The sequence below is a fragment of the Octopus bimaculoides genome, chromosome 3 (genome assembly GCF_046866305.1).
Source record: "Octopus bimaculoides isolate indiv1 chromosome 3, ASM4686630v1, whole genome shotgun sequence".
Taxonomy (NCBI): domain Eukaryota; kingdom Metazoa; phylum Mollusca; class Cephalopoda; order Octopoda; family Octopodidae; genus Octopus; species Octopus bimaculoides.
This window is the reverse complement of record NC_142930.1, coordinates 136,975,163-136,990,585: the sequence shown is the minus strand read 5'-3', so window position 1 is coordinate 136,990,585 and position 15,423 is coordinate 136,975,163. Positions and strand designations below refer to the sequence as shown.

At 35.4% G+C, this 15,423-nt stretch overlaps 1 protein-coding gene across 1 annotated transcript in view; it reads left to right on the top strand.

Moving 5' to 3' along the window:
• Nucleotides 1-10,014: 10,014 nt before the first annotated feature.
• LOC106874910 (inositol-tetrakisphosphate 1-kinase) overlaps nucleotides 10,015-15,423 on the top strand; it is a 90,756-nt gene continuing 85,347 nt past the window's right edge. The window contains exon 1 of the mRNA XM_089349712.1: nucleotides 10,015-10,637. The gene's annotated coding sequence lies outside the window, so the exon portion shown is untranslated. The remainder of the gene's footprint in view (nucleotides 10,638-15,423) is intronic.

Here is a 15,423-nt window from a genome sequence, read left to right as displayed (position 1 = left end):
AGAGTATACAAAGGAGCTATGAGGAAATTTGAAACTATCAAGCGTAACGATAGGAATGGAATTTGCCGACTTTATAGGAGCAAGTCATGGAACACCATTGAAAGGATTAAGAAGAAAATAGGGAAGGCTAACTCATGGTATGATAGCCACAAATACCAGAGTGTTATGTTCGTCGACACCACCCCTTACAGGCGAAATGGCGTACCGCTTTAGAAGGGCCCTAGACAAACTTAAGCTAAGAATTAAGGTTGTTGAAAGGCCAGGCAATGCTATCAAATCCCTTATCGGTAGAACCTACCCTTTAAGTAGAACCCCCTGTACTGATAGGAACTGTACTGTATGTAGATTTAGCCCACAAACAAACTGTAAAGCCAGAAATGTAGTCTACAGTATAAGATGTACAGAGGGACAATGCAGTAACAAGACAATGACATACGTAGGGGAAATGGCACGGAGCATAGGAGAGTGGGTAAATGAATATTGGAGGGAACTTAAGGAAGAGAAGAGCTCATCAGTTCTGTACCAGAACACTGAGCAGGAACACGGAGGCTCACTCAACAACATAGAAGTTAAAATCTTGTCCACACATAGAACAGATGCAACGCTTAGACAAACTACAGAAGTTACATACATAATAGAAGATAAACCTAGCCTGAATAGGAAACTGGAATGGAATACTAGCACATACCCCCAACACACCACAACATATGACAGAATAAAATCCCCATAAACTGATAACAATATGAACAAAATATAATACAATACACAGATAAACAAATGGAATTAAATAAATATAGACGTTAACAAAATTAAATTAAATTAAATACAAAAAAAAGAAAGAATAATAAAAAATAATAATAAGTAGGTATAAACACATGAACAAATAAATAAAAACAAATTAAACGGACGTGTATAAACAGGGGATACAGATAATACAGGCACTCCCCAAACACACACACGCACTTACTAAACATAGACACACATAAAGAGATATGCATGTGCAAATAAAGACACATACAATAGGAATACAAAATACAAAATGGTTGATTGTTAGTAAGGAAAGACACACAAATAGGAAAGAAGAAAGCAAAGGACCACTGATGAGGTCACAGAAGTGTGACGAAAGAACGAAATACGTGTGACAAAATAAGTGTTATGAAAGAACGAAATACGATTAATGTAAAATAAAGCTGAAGCAAATTAATACCAAATATATAGTACATGTGTTTTTATTGGCTAAACTGGCAACATGACCATCCCCAAATACAACAATATATATATCATCATCATCATCATCGTTTAACGTCCGCTTTCCATATTAGCGTGGGTTGGACGATTTGACTGAGGACTGGCAAGCTAGAAGGCTGTACCAGGCTCCAATCTGATCTGGCAGAGTTTCTACAGCTGGATGCCCTTCCTAACGCCAACCACTCAGAGACTGCAGTGGGTGCTTTTACGTGCCACCGGCATGAGAGCCAGTCACATGGTACTGGCAACGGCCATGCTCAAAAAGGTGTTTTTTATATGCCACCTGCACGGGAGCCAGTCCAGCGGCACTGGCAACGGCTTCGCTCGAATGATTTTCTAACGTGCCACCAGCACAAGTGCTAGAAGGGACTCTGATTACGATTACGCTCATATATATATATATGTATATATATATATGTATATATATATATATATATAATATTTTACATCATATTTTTACATTTATAGGCATTTTTATGGACCATGTCCAATATTTGTGGTTTTTCACTATTTGTAGGTACTATAGGAATGTAATCCCCATGAATACCGGGGGACTATTGTATTATTCTTTTACCTCAACAAAATTTATCTGTCCCATGCCATCATGAAAAAGTGGACATTAAAGTGATAATGATGATGATGATAATGATGTTAGTTCTCAGAACAATAACATTTTAAAATTCCTTATCTGATGTTATGAGATTATCCCTGTCCCAATTTCAAAATAAACTGTTGCAATGGCATGTTTTCAATATAACATATTTGAAAGTGGAGTTGTTCCCTGTTTACATAAATACACACACACACAGACACATATATGGATAATAATTGGCATTAGATTATCATTTATACTTATGAGAAAGCCAGCTAGAATTTTGAAATTCTACAAATTTTAAGCTCAGTTTTGTAACAAACAGTCCACATTGTTGAAGTTGTAAAAAAGAGCCATATTGTGAGATTTGCAAAATATCACTGACCAAATAAGTGAAATAGATTGACTTGATATCATCGTTAAAAAATATGAAAAACAGGATGTGTCTACTTACAGAGATGACCTTCCTTTTAAACAACAATTTCTTTTTAAGACAAATTAAGTATAAAAATTTGGAAATAGAAATGTAGAAATTACAGTACATACACAGTCTTAATAGTAACTATTTTAATTGGTTTAATTAAAAAGAATTGACCAATATACCTATGAAAATGTTTACTAAGCCCAAGATTACTGAAATACAAAATATTCTTAGTGGAAGCATTTACATCAATCAGTTAAGCATTACTCAAATGACAACTCAGTTGAAAACTACTATGTATTTACATTATTTACATTTGACAGATATTTGTCCTCATCTTGTTTGTTGTTAACACAACGTTTCAGCTGATATATCCTCCAGCCTTCATCAGGTGTCTTGGGGAAATTTCAAACCTGGGTTCTCATTCCTAAGGTATTTTTCGATGCTATTATTATTATTATTATTATTCAGGTCACTGCTTGGAATTGAACTCAAAATCTTGGGGTTAGTAGCCCGTGCTCTTAACCGTGGGCAATTATGGAGAGAACACCACTGGAAAATATGAAAACTAAAAGCAGCAGCACATATGCTAGGACACAACAACCTCCTAAGCAGACCGAATGCAGATATGAGCAGCATATGGGAACCAGTATTAAGGAAGGATAGAAAAATATTAGATTTATAAGCCCTAAAATTCACTCCATAATTGCCCATGGGCATATGGCGTAGTGGTTAAGAGTGCGGGCTACTAACCCCAAGATTCTGAGTTTGATTCTAAGCAGTGACCTGAATAATAATAATAATAATAACAATATAGAAAAATACCTTAGGAATGAGAACCCAGGTTTGAAATTTCCCCAAGACACCTGATGAAGGCTGGAGGGTATATCAGCAGAAACGTGTTAACGACAAACAAGATGAGGACAAATATCCATCAATTGTACATAATGTACATAATTCCTCATCTCTTAAATATAGAACTGTACGACTATGTACATTTTGGCCCTCCCCCACTTTACAGATTGACAAAAAGGCTAAGGTAAATTAAAAAATTAAAATTAAATTAAAAAATATTTTAATAGCATTAACATGAAAGGATGCAATGTGTTTCATTTAGTTTTGAAAATATGTTCCAAATCTAACTTCTAATCATGATAACCTGTTGTTTAACATCCACATTTCATACTGGCATACACACACACACACACACACACACAGGGTGGGCCATAATGATGGGACACATTTTAAATGCTAGTATCTTGGATTATAAAAATCACATAGAGTACCAAATATATTTATTGTATAACTGTATAACTGATATACAGAAGTTCAATATATTATCTAAAATTTGAATATCTCATCCTGGAGATGGTCACCACCACGAAAAGAACATTCATGAGCTCGCTTTCTCATATCAAGCACACTGTGGCTTAGCATATCAACTGGAATGGCTGCAATCTCTTTACAGATACTTTGTTTTAGTTCTGCTGCTGTGTGGGGCCTTCTTGCATATACCCTATCCTTGAAGTAACCCCCACAGAAAGTAGTCCACTGGGGTTAGATCTGATGATCTGGATGGCCAGTGGATATCACCAAATCTCGAAATGAGATGCCCGGGGAATTGTTCTTGAAGAGTTGTCCTTGACAATCTTAGATAGGTTGAACTCTTGTATATCAGTTATGTAATTAATATATGGTACTCTATGTCATTTTTATAATCCAAGATACTACCATTTAAAACGTGTCATCATTATGGTCCACCCTGTATATATCATCATCCTCATTATCATTTAACAACTGTCTTCCATGCATGCACGAATAGGATGGTTGACAGGAGCTGGCCAGGTAGAAAACTACCCATGGCTACTGTGTTGTTTTGGCAGGGTTTTACGGCTGGATGACCTTTCTGACACCAACCACTCCGCAGAGTGGACTCAGTGCTTTTTACGTGGCACGCACGCACACACACACACACACTTATTCTATTCCTCCATTATTCCTGGATAAGATACAGAAAGTTGAATTAAAGCCCATAAATAAATTAAAAAATGAAAAGTACTAGTAGTAGGAGAGAAGAAAAAGAAAACTGGAGAGAAGTGTTAGTGGAAGTTAAAAAATATTGAAGTCTAAATTACATTGTCATAGACCACTTCAATTTGTTGGACATCAAATTCTGTTATTTCTCCTTCTTCAACTTGTTTTTAATTTATCTCTCTTTCTTCATTTTAATGTTTCTATGTTTACCCATTTGTATCTCATTTAAAAAAATTTTCTTATTATGTACCTCTCTTCTGCTCTCACTGAGAGGAAAAGTACTCCCATAGATAATGATATATATATATATTTATATACAGACATGTATATATGGAGAGAGAGAGAGAGAGAGAGAGAGAGAGAGAGAGAGAGAGAGAGAGAGAGAGAGAGAAAGAGAGAAGGAAAGTAGTGTTAAATGTGTTGTCTGTAAGTTCTGTAAAGCTGTCATGAAGTTGTCAACAAGGAGGAAAGAATGCTATGTCATGAAATTGTCAACAAAAACTAACAGAATGGGTGAAATGGTGGTGGAGTTGTGTCAGAAGTACCTCCATAACTTTTTTGCTTTTTTAAAATTTGCTTTGAGAAAATTTCTTCTGATTTGTATGCTTCAAAAACTGGACATTACAATTCTGTTAAAAACATTTTTCAGTTTCCCATCCTTTTTTCATTATTTTCCAGACAAAACCCACCTCATTCTCCATTTTGGTGTATGAAACTAGCAATAATTTTTACATTTTTGACATCTTTTGCAATTTTTTCTTTTTTGGTCTGTATTAGAGGTATTTGGTCTGTATTAGATTATGATTCTGGAAAAAATATGCTTTTCAGAAATTCAAGTTTCTTTCAATCCTACTTCTTTCCCAGTTTCAACTATTTTTTATAATTTTTTTTCTGAATTGATGTTTTAAATGTAGAACAGAAAAAAAGAAAAAAAAAACTTTCATAAATTCAATTCTTTTGCTTATTGTACGATACCATCAATGTTGCACTTGGTGCTCTCTGACTAAGAAAAGGAACTGGATGCCCATGGCTAGAATGTCTTTTGATTGGAGATGACTTTGTATTGATGAGCTATACTTGAGAGAAACAGCTGCTATATTTCATTCAAACCATACGAGTCTTATGCACATACAAGCTAAAAAGGTAGATCTCTATGTGGTAGCACAATCTGCTAGAAAAAACAGCTAAACCATCCTCAGTCCACATTGTCTTATGTATGTATACACAAATGTATGAACCAATGTAGGAGATCCTACATGCATGTCTAGATTTGTGAGAAATATCTGCTAAATTTCCCTAAAAGTAACCCCTGTTGGGTGATATATGTATGTATATATGTACTCATGATCCCAAAAAAGAGATCTGTATATCTCATTTCATCCTTTATGTGTGTGTGTGTTTTGCTCTTGAACAAATGAAACTTCTTTTTATTTCTTTAACTGGTTATTTTCAGCATGATACAAATTAAAATGTACTCCATTTTTTTCACCCCTTTTCCTTTTGTCTAACTTTCTAAGGAAAAGCATAAACTTGAAATGTTAAAGCATTTCTATTTTCTTTCTGCTCCTTTAGTGTCAAAATAATAATTACATTCTTGTGCAGGAAAAGGAAGGTCATTGGATCAGCATGACCAGTGAGTTACGGTATATTTTGAGTGCTTGTTTTGATTCATTTAATTTGAAAGAAATTACGCCATGAAAACTCAAAGTTATGATCTAGTAAAAAGTTAAGTCACTATACAGAGATTGTAAGACAAGGAGTTTGACCTTTTTGTAGAATTTGTTCAAACAGAAATCACACAATTGCTAGTCTAAAACTTTAGAGTATTTGAAATTGTCAGATGGTTGCAGAATCATCAGGTCGAATTGTGTGTGCATTGCCTTTGTGTTGACTGCCTTCTCTTGCCCTTGTCTGTTCAATTTCATGTTTGGGATGGATTTTTTTCCTGCCTAGGTGAGGCATGCCCAAAGTGGATGCATTGGGTGCTGCTTATGTTGGGGTAGAGTTTCCACCTCCTGGCCATTTCAACCTGCATAATTCTTCTGAGGGATGCACTTCACTGAGTGTCTGAGGCAGCAGGTACATTCACTGTTTTAACCAGCAGGTACATTCATTACTTTAACCAGATAAGAAATGGATCTAGTTCATTTTGGAAAGGTATCTAATTTGCATGCTTGTGTGAAGTGACCATGTTTATCAAATTTCCCACAATAAGCTTCTCTGGTGGGATATTTTCTATGAGATTGAAAGTCAGTTCCACAGAAAATAAACAATATGCAACAGACATCTTGCAAGTGTCTGTTTTTCAGTCAAATTCCTACGACTTGGAAAAGGTTGGAAAGCATTGAATGATACAATTTCATACTCAGTTGCATTACTGTAAAGTACATTACAATACTCTTCTTGTATGATAATGTAATTTAGGATAGTGGACAGCTAAATGTTATTAAAATTTAGGATTTTGAAACACTCTCAGATAAGTGTTCACTGATGCAGGCCACACACTGAAAGCATAATGTATGTATTCCCCAGTATTTAGTTCTTTGTAATAGTCTTGAAGTCGGAGTCTCCAAATAATGCTTGAGGGACCTAAGCAAAGTGGTGAGGTTCTCTCCTTGGTTGTTGTATACTATTTTACTTGTTTCAGTCATTTGACTGTGGCCATGCTGGAGCACCACCTTTTAGTCGAGCAATCGACCCCAGGACTTATTCTTTGGAAGCCTAGTACTTATTCTATTGTTCTCTTTTGCCGAACCACTAAGTTACGGGGATGTAAACACACCGGCATCGGTTGTCAAGCGATGCTGGGGGAACAAACACAGACACACAAACATATACATACACATACATATATATACATATATACGACGGGCTTCTTTCAGTTTCTGTCTACCAAATCCACTTACAAGGCTTTGGTCAGCCTGAGGCTATAGTAGAAGACACTTGCCCAAGGTGCCACGCAGTGGGAATTAACCCGGAACCATGTGGTTGGTAAGCAAGCTACTTACCACACAGCCACTCCTGCACACATAATCAAATGTAAACCCCATTTTCTACGTAAGGATGATGCAGCTGTATCTTGGTTATTAATCTTGGACATACAAATAATTTTCATGATAGAGATGGTTAGAATATCAAATGTATGATTTTCTAGTACTTTGCTGAGTTGGCTAATCATAAAAAATTGCAGGTTCTAGAAGTTTGTCAATTTTGAGCAGCAGCAATCATTAGCTAAAAGTTACAGCATTGTTTGGAGGTGTAGTATAACAGTACACCAAAATCGTTCCACAGAAAACAGGAAACGTGTATGTATTTCGTTTTCCTGTCTTGTTTTCCGTCCGCGACTATCCTCCACGAAAAAAATTTAATTTGTGTTCGTGGGAAGAGCCATTTTAACGATGCGTCCTGCCCTAACTCTTTGAAACGCCGGTGTTTTAATGGTGGCAGCTGATGAGAGATACGTTCTCTATGTGGCTTGCTTGTTTGTTGTACCTTGTTTATCATTTTGTCCATGTTCTTTTGCAACGTCATGTACCCAGATATGTATCTATATGTACATGTAGATGAAGGTATGTACATACATGTACATATATATGCATATACTCATATATTGTTTATATATATATGCATATATATATATATATATTTATTTATTTATTTATGTGTTTCAGCCAAGTGGCTGCGGTCATGCTGGTATATATATACTTTATTAAAAGCAGAAATATAACAAAAGCTGTTACTCAGAGTTTCACGTTCCCTTTTGTCAGACAGTTTTTTTTAAACAAAACTGTCCGACAAACGGGAACGTGAAACTCTGAGTAACACCTTTTGTTATATTTCTGCTGCTTTTAAATAAAGCATATTACTCTACCTCTAGTATTTGAGTACTCTTTTTTTCCACCTTGTTTCACATTTATGTGCTTACTCCGGTATATATATATATATATATTTATATATATACATATATATTTATATAAATAAGGATAAGATCGATATTTAAAATATTGATCTTATCAAGTGGTCAGCATGGGAATAAAAACCATCAAAGGTAATAATTATTTAAAATTATAATACAGGGTATCAAGAGATACCACTACGCTGAAAAATAGCAGTCAAATCCTGACTCTAAAACCACAATTGTGGTTTTAGAGTCAGGATTTGACTGCTATTTTTTCAGCGTGGTGGTATCTCTTGATACCCTGTATTATAATTTTATATATATATATATATATATATATATATGCAACATAAAACGCTTATAAATAGTTGCTCGACCTGCTCTAAATAGTAGCTAAATCTCGTTGAAACTACACCTTATCATCTAAATAAAGAAGACTACATTGAATAATGTGGTTCTGTGTACATTGTATTCTTAAAAAAATACTAGCAAAAGGACAGAATGGTCACGGTTTGGCTGACTTTGACTGCGGGTCTGTTCGATCAGTGTTGGCTTGGAGCCGAACAACAACAACAAAATATTTAAAGTGCGTTGAGTAGCACTCAGATAAAAACACGGAATACTAGGAGCAATGGATCTGAGCATCGCACCAACTCAACTAAATAAGTACGATAGATCTAATCGATCGGGACTGACCGACGCTACAGAGCAGCAACAGTAATAACTGAAGGTAATCTTCAAGTTTAGGGGGATAAAATAAATAAATAAAAATATTCAAGGGAAATAACTGAACAATTTACCAGTATTATCCGTTTTCTTCTAGCTGTTTATAAATAAATCACACCCTAACCCTAACGTCAATCAAATCACGTGTGTGATTTATTTATAAACAGAGATGTACGGAGAATACTGGTAAGACGTTCAGTTACTTCCCTTGAATATTTTTATTTATTTTTTTATCCCCCTAAACTTGAAGATTACCTAACTGAATTTGTCTTCCACAACGCGTCACATCATTTCTACAAAAGATTCACTAGTGATGCCATCCCCGATTGCCTTCCGTAGATTTAAATACCCCCACCCCCACCTTATCGTCCCTGTCTTACCACCATCGTGATCAGTAATACTACCAGTTTTAAGCTGCAAACATTACTAAGTGAAAGAAGCGTGTGCTGCTACCACCACCATAATCATGGAGCAAGTTTATTAGCCAGTGAATAATAACAATAATAATAAAATCACATGCTCTATAACTATAAAAAAACAAAACAATATCGCATATATTGATGTAAGTATTCATACATACACGTAGACACATATTTCTAGGGATAAAGCTAGATTCACTTTTAGAATCTTACATATGCATACATAAACAAATGCTTAGGCTGAAACAGAAATACTAAGGTATAAACATGGAATCATAACGATATATATACAGAAATACATAAACACTTACAAACACACACATATATACATAGACACACACACACGCATATATACACATAAAGTACACAGGTGTATTAACACATTTCTGTTTCTCTTTCATTTACTTTTGATCTCACTCTTAGTTCTGTGTCTCCCTGTCATTCGTTCAGTCATTCACATTTTCTCCTTCACCTGTCTCTTTCTTTAAGACACTCCCTCCTGTTCTCTCCCTTCTTTCCTTCCTCTTTTTCTTTTTTTCTATTAATCATCTTTTTCTTTCTCCCTCCTTACACCTTGTGTTTACTGCCTTCCTATCTTTCTACACTCACCCTTTCACTCACACTCTCTCCATTTAAAACCCCCCCTCTCTCTTCCTTTTTATTCACTTACACTCTCACTCACGATCTCTCTTCTGTCTTGTCCGTACTTCCCTGTCTATCTCTATTCGACCAGTAGCGGTATTCAAGAGAACTGAAGGAGGAGAAAAAAATATATATATATACACACACATATGCATATATATATATTATATATACATATACACAGCGTGTGATTTCTTAGTGCCTTAAACTGAAGCGAAAGAAGAAAATTAAAGAAACACATAGTCTAAATACACACAAGAATGCAATGAAGAAAAAGAAATAGATGAAAAAAATTCACAATTAAGCAATTATAAATAAATAATTAGAATAAACATATACAAAATAAAACAAAATACGACCAACAATCATATAAAAGCAACAGCAGTAGCGGCACATTAACAATTACGATATCAACAATTATAAATAATATCATCATAAACAGTATCAGCACCGCTGACAGTTATTGCAATAATAACAATTACGGTAAGAAAACCACGGAACAAGGATGCCTCGCATAGGATATCTGCTAAGTGACAAAAAAGAGAAAAAGTTCAACTTGGAGAAATTAGCTGTACGATTAAGGTGAGCAATTAATTTAAAACTTGTCCACTTTCCAGTCTGATCTATCTATCTATCTATCTATCTATCAGTATGTGTGTACATACACCACACACACACACACACACACACACACACACACACACACACACACACACACACACACACACACACACACACACACACACACACATATATATATATATATATATATATATATCAGCCTGTCCCATACGCAAGCTTCATTGACGTACATTCATTGCATATACACAAACACATTGACATATATATACATTCAAAAACAAAACAAATATTAGAATTTAAAGAAATTAGTGATGCTCTTTATCTGCAAAGAGCGCTGGGTAGCTGCTCAAAACGCCAGAATACTATATATCACACACTAACTGAATTATATTACCAATTTTATATTGTTCATACACATTATCATATATACTCTCATTGAATCACGTTCACACAAAGCGTACGTACACAAAGATTGACACTCGCTTTCACTCTCGTATTATGCATTCATACATACACCTTCAATCACATGGTCACATTTGTACGAAACCTGCAAATATAGAAAGTAACACAGACACCCGCTCACACACATGTAGACACCCAGAAGATACACTAAAAACGCATTGGGCACATAAAGTCCTCTAATTAAATTTACATTTAAACGTATACACAGTTTTATTTATCTATATACTAATATGTATATACTGATACACACCCGCATAAGTTTCACATATATACATAAACACTAATTTGACACACCAATATTCTCATGTAAAGAGACATTTAAATGTACATTTCAACACATACACACGTTGTTAGAGCGCTTAATCATCCAATCTTGCAACCCCCGCAGAACCTTTTATTTCTTCTCTGTTCTCATTTCTCTAAAACATCGTAAAACATTCCGTAAAAGTTAAATTATTGTAATTCATGATGAAAAATTAGAGAATTTACAATGATGATTGTATATTTTCTCTTTCTTCATTCGTGTACACACATGAGGATATTAACTGCCCGGTTTCAAATTTTCATTGAAACCAATATCACTCCGGTTCTCGTGACTTTAAAGCTCTTAAAAAAACAAAAAAAAACAAACAAGAAAAAAAAAAAAACAAGATCGTCACAAAATCTTGTTTTAATCTCGGTTATAAATCCATTGAGTGCATTTATATAAAAAATTAATAGGATATAAAGAAAAGAATGCTTCTTCAGGGTTGAGAGGGCGATAGGAGGGAGTGGTTCGATTACTCTTTGTAGTTGGTTATCATTTATTGAACTATTAAAAAAAAAAAAAAAAAAATTTCTTTCTCTGAATCCTGTTGGACTTAGAATTTTCGAATCATAGTTTATATAATTTACTCGAATAATTTGGTTTACGTATCTCTTGATGATTTGGAAGACTCACACATATATTTTCAGATTTATCTATTACTCTACAACTGCTACAACAATTAGTAGTACTAGCATTTTATTATATGAGGTCTTTTGATGATATTCTATAATTAGAAAAAGGATACAATACCATTATTGTTGTTTTCATTAAATATTTTATATGTTAAAAATGACAAGCTTTATAGAAGTTCCATTACGCTGCCGTCTTTAATATACTTTAAAATAGACAAAAAATGCTATGTTTTGTAAATCAGATAATGTAAATATATATATATATATATATATATATATATATTTATCGGTTATTGTTTATATTATCAAAAATTGCTTTAGACAGCTTCATGAACGAAACGGATCAGTCAGCTGCCCTACCCTCCTTACCATGGACAGAGTAGGAAACTAGATGCATTAATAAACCTGGATCGATACATAGGTTAACTCATATTTTCGGTATATTTGCATTGATAAAAGTATACATACCGCATGTATGTATATAACGTATAACTACATTTGAATATAATGTAACACACACACACACACATGAATTTACACATAAGTAGCACTATTTTATATTCGATTTTAGCTGAAAAAACTGGAGTTCGACTATACACACACACACACATATATATATAATTACATTATATACATATAATTACATGTGTGTGTGTGTGTATATATATATATATATATATATATATACACGTGTGCATACACACACACAGACACCATGAGTGTGTATATTTTCTGACTTAAAAGGTATTAGACTCTTTTTACACACACAGTCTATTCGTGTGTGTAACTAGTATGTATACACAAAAACACAGATGCATATATATCTGCCAAACCATATACATCCATTGGAACAAGATCGTTTGGTTCATACGTTTAAGCATAATTAAGATATATTTGCATTCATAAATGTAAATGTAGTAAGGATTAGTAAATGTGTATATCTGGTGTGTGAATATACAAACATCAACACGAATACTTCTTGTACATTATTATTCACAACTCTCCTACATTATCTTAAAAGCATTTTTTTTTTTTTTTCTGAATTTTAATTCAGGAATTAAATGGAAAGCGGATCAGTTTTAGAAAGCACAGATCTGTCCTAAACTTTAATCGTATTTCTTTTTCTGTATTTGCACGCAATTCATTCGTTTTATTGTGAAACATGCGATAATTTTCTTAGTGTGTCTCGTAGTATTTTTGCATTATTTCGAAACGAAACAGAATTTCTGTAAATCTACCGGTGTTTTGTTATGTGGTGTGTGACGTATGAGGTCACCGGTAGCCAAGGTAGATAACTAACACCACTCCCACGTGTATCGGGTTTTTATCGTCAACCAAATGTTGGAGTAGAATTTCTGTAAGAAACAATATTACTCTCACACTTGAGTATGTCTCTCTATGTCGTAGTAAATGAGTATCAGTCATTCAAGGAGTGTCCTCTGTTTTCAGTGCTCCATAAAAACGTGCCTGGTTATCGGGAAATATTACCTCACTTGGAAACAGGTGAGGGTTCGCAACAGGAAGGGCATTCGGACGTTATGAATTCCCTCCGACCTATACGAGCATGGAAAAGTAGACATTGAAACGAGAAAGGTGTGTGTATATCTGTGCGTATGTGTGTGTGTGTGTGTGTGTGTGTGTGTGTATGTACGCGTGTATGTATACGTTTGTCTGCATGTATATGTATATATATGAATATAATGATGCAAATAAACATGCTTGGGCTTGATATATAAAATATACATACATGTAAATATATATGCAGTTTGGTTTTGTGTCAGGGAGAAGCACCACTGATGCTATATTTCTGGTAAAATAGCTGCAGGAGAAATACCTAGTCAAAGATAAACCTCTGTATTTGGCCTTTGTTGACTTGGAGAAAGCTTTTGACAGGGGTCCCCGATCCCTTATCTGGTGGTCAGTGCAGAAACTAGGGATATACAAGTGGTTGGTGAGAGCTGTACAAGCCATGTAAAGGGATGCTACCAGTAGGTGAGGGTTGGCAATGAGTAGAGCGAAGAATTCAGGGTACAAGTAGGGGTTCAACTAGGATTGGTGCTCAACCCCCTCTTGTTCATCATAGTCCTCCAGGCAATAACAGTGGAATTTAAAACAGGCTGCTCCTGGGAGCTCCTCTGTACTGATGTCCTTGCTTTAATAGCTGAATCAGTACCAGAACTAGAGAAGTTTCAGGTATGGAAGCAAGGTCTAGAATCAAAGAGCCTCAGAGTTAACCTAGCAAAATCAAAGTAGTAGAAAGTAGGATGGCAGACAAATCACAAATCCATTCAGGTAGATGGCCCTAGTCAATCTGTAGGAAAAGCATAGGTAGAAACTCTATAAGGTGCATCCAGTGTAAGCTTTGAACACATAAAAGGTGCAGCAATATCAGAGGAAGGTTAACAGGGAAACTAGCTTTTGTATGTGGAAGATGCACAGGCACAATAAACACTGAAAATGTGCAGAAAATAGATTCCATCAACTGCCAGGGGGACAAGCAAGAGGTAGTAGATAGCTTCCTTTATCTAGGTGACCAAGTTAGTAGTAGAGAAGGATACTCTTAGAGTGTAGCCGTGAGAATAAGATTAGGCTGGCCAAAGTTCAGAGAGCTCCTACCTCTGTTGGCAACAAAGGGCCTTTCTCTCAGAGTGAAAGGCAGATTTTATGATGCCTGTGTGCGAACAGCCCTACTACATGGCAGTGAATTATGGGCTATGACAGCCAAGGACATGTGTAGGCTTGAAAGAAATGAAGACAGTATGCTTTGCTGGTTCTACAATGTAAGTGTTCATGTTCAACAGAGTGTAAGCATCTTGAGAGAAAAGTTAGGCGTAAGAGGCATCAGATGTGGTGTGCAAGAGAGAGAGAGAGAGAGAGAGAGAGATAGAGAGATAGAGAGAGACAAGTATGCTGGTATGGTTATGTGATGCATATGGACAAGGACAGCTGTGTAAAGAAGTGCTGATCTCTCACTGTGAAGGGAATCTGTGATAGAGCTGGACCGAAGAAGACATGTGATGAAGTGGTGAAGCAGGATCTTTGAACTTTGAGCTTCACAGAGGCAATGACTAGTGACTGAGACCTTTGGTGATAGGTTGTGCTTGAGAAGACACGTCAAGCCAAGTGAAATTGTAATCATAGTTGATATTGGTGTCACATAACTGGTACCCATGCCAGTGGCACATATGAGTATTGGGCCTCATGGAAGCAAAGTTCCTTTCAAGCGTTTGACCTCACAGAGGCAAAGTGGCTGAGTTCCTTTTGATTGTTGGGCCTCATGGAGGCAATGACCAAGACCTTTGGCATTACATCATGCTTGAGAAGACCCATTAAGCTGAGCAAAATTGCAGTCATGGCAGATACTGGTGTCATGCAAATGGCACCCATGCTGGTGGCATGTAAAAGTACCCATTACATTATCAGAGTGGTTGGTGTTGGGAAGGGCATCCAGTCATAGAAA